The sequence below is a fragment of the Haplochromis burtoni genome, unplaced genomic scaffold, assembly GCF_018398535.1.
Source record: "Haplochromis burtoni strain Fernald_Lab_line unplaced genomic scaffold, NCSU_Asbu1 Contig_287, whole genome shotgun sequence".
NCBI lineage: Eukaryota > Metazoa > Chordata > Actinopteri > Cichliformes > Cichlidae > Haplochromis > Haplochromis burtoni.
The window spans coordinates 626,767-628,822 of NW_024582648.1; positions in this window are offsets into that span (position 1 = coordinate 626,767).

Below are 2,056 nucleotides of genomic sequence, written 5' to 3' on the forward strand. Positions count from 1 at the left end.
AAAAGGCTAACATTGTTATCTTTTTACAAAAAAACAGCTGAACATGAGAGGTTTTTGGACAAACTGTGTGTTCTCCATTCTTTAAGCACCGGTTTGAGCACCGTTTCAAAAGTACCGGTTTGGCACCGGTATCGGATAAAACCTAAACGATACCCAACCCTACACCTAACTAAACATTTTACATACTTTAACTTTAAAAGTGACCATAAAGTTGCAGTAGAAACAAGGAGAGCAGGAAGGATGAGGTTGTTACATGGGTATTTAAGTCTGTCCAATATGTTCAATTACAATTACAGGTTAGTATAACTGCCTTGAGTTTCTGTTGGTTACATTAATTATACTCTATATACTCTATAACTATGCATTAACTGTCTATACTTTGCTTTCTGCTGTGGTGAATGCTGCTCGTGAATTTCATTGTATATCCTGTTTTCAATTTTGAAACTCATAATGTGCCTCACTCACACTGACATATAGAGGTATAGAGAGGAGCATGGGAATTATGACAGTAGGGCATTGGTAACACACTCTACTTATTAAGCAACTATTATAATACATCTGTATAATCTTTGCACTGGACACACTATTTCCCAAACAAATGTCCCACGTGTGGGACTAATAAAGGTTATTTTATCTTATCTTATCTATGTTGTTTGATATTACAGTTAGTTTACTTTTATTTTTAACAAGCTTATAGGAGATATCCAATGTATGATTACAACAGACTGGAAACAAATCAATAAAATTACCTGTATAAATTTTTTCCTGCCTCATATTCAACGTCATCTTTTCAGGCATGTCCAGACAGTTTCCACCACAGCTGTTATCTTCATATTGTTTGCTGGAAAACCTGTTTCAGCTGCTTACATTTAGCACATTTCCTTTTCACCAGAAATTGAAAATGAACAAAATAAAACATTGAAGTATAAGGACAACTTAACAGCAAATAAATAACAAACTTACAGTATGTATTAAACAGTTCAATATATCACAGAATTAAAAGTCAATACATCATATAATTAAAATCAAACAGAAGAGGCCAGAGAAGATGTGTTATAAGGCTGGGAGACAGGGAGACTTCAATATTGCAAATGCAGTGTAAAAGAGAGTTCCAAAGAAGAGGGACCAGTTAGCTTGCAGCTCTGAAGCCCATGGTGGTCAGGTGAGCAGATGGTACAATGAGACTAACAGAGGAGGAGGATCTCAGAGTATAGGAAGGAGTGGCAATGTGCAGAAGATGACAGAAATATAGAGGAGCGAGATTATGGAGAGAATTAAAAGTAAGAAGCAGAATATTAAAATTAACCTGATATTGTATAGGCAGTGAAGAACTTGACAGTAGTTCTGTGGAGCTGGTTATGGTGTTGACATGATGCTCTTAAAATGCAATTTTTGCCTCTTTTTTTTTTTCTTTGCATGACTGATGATCATCTTTGCGCTCCACCTTTATCACTCGCTGGATTTCATTACCAATTTCATTCACCTTTTCAAGAATGAAGATCAAGTTGAAGACTCACTGTTTTGACATACTTGAGATCAAGTGCACATTGTGGAGGCACAAGTGCAAGGGGAAATAACAGGACTTCCAACGAAAAATCTAAAAATAGCAGCTGTGCTGACTGATCCAGAGGTGCATGAGATAATGACCTTGAATGTGAGATCAGCCACATTTAAATCAGCCAAGGCTTTTGATATTCATGGACCTGTCCTCACAATTCTTTGATCAAAACCTGTTGAAAGACAAGACCCCATTTCTTTGTGACACTGCCGCTGATTGGATGGGGACTTGTCGGAATTATTTGCGTAATGTTTTTTTGTGATATTTCTCTTTTCATGTATAGATATCATTAAACTGCCTCAGTGCTCTCACTTTTTGCAGGTTTTACCTCTATTTGAAGACAGTCTTCTAGCACATCCGTTTTACTGTTTCTTCACATAATTTATGTGAAATTCTAATTTTATTATGAATAATTGTCGGACACAGATCGGTAAGTTTCTTTTTAGATCTTTGCCTGGTGTTACCCAAGTTGCCAAATTGTCTGTAAAACAAAGTGAA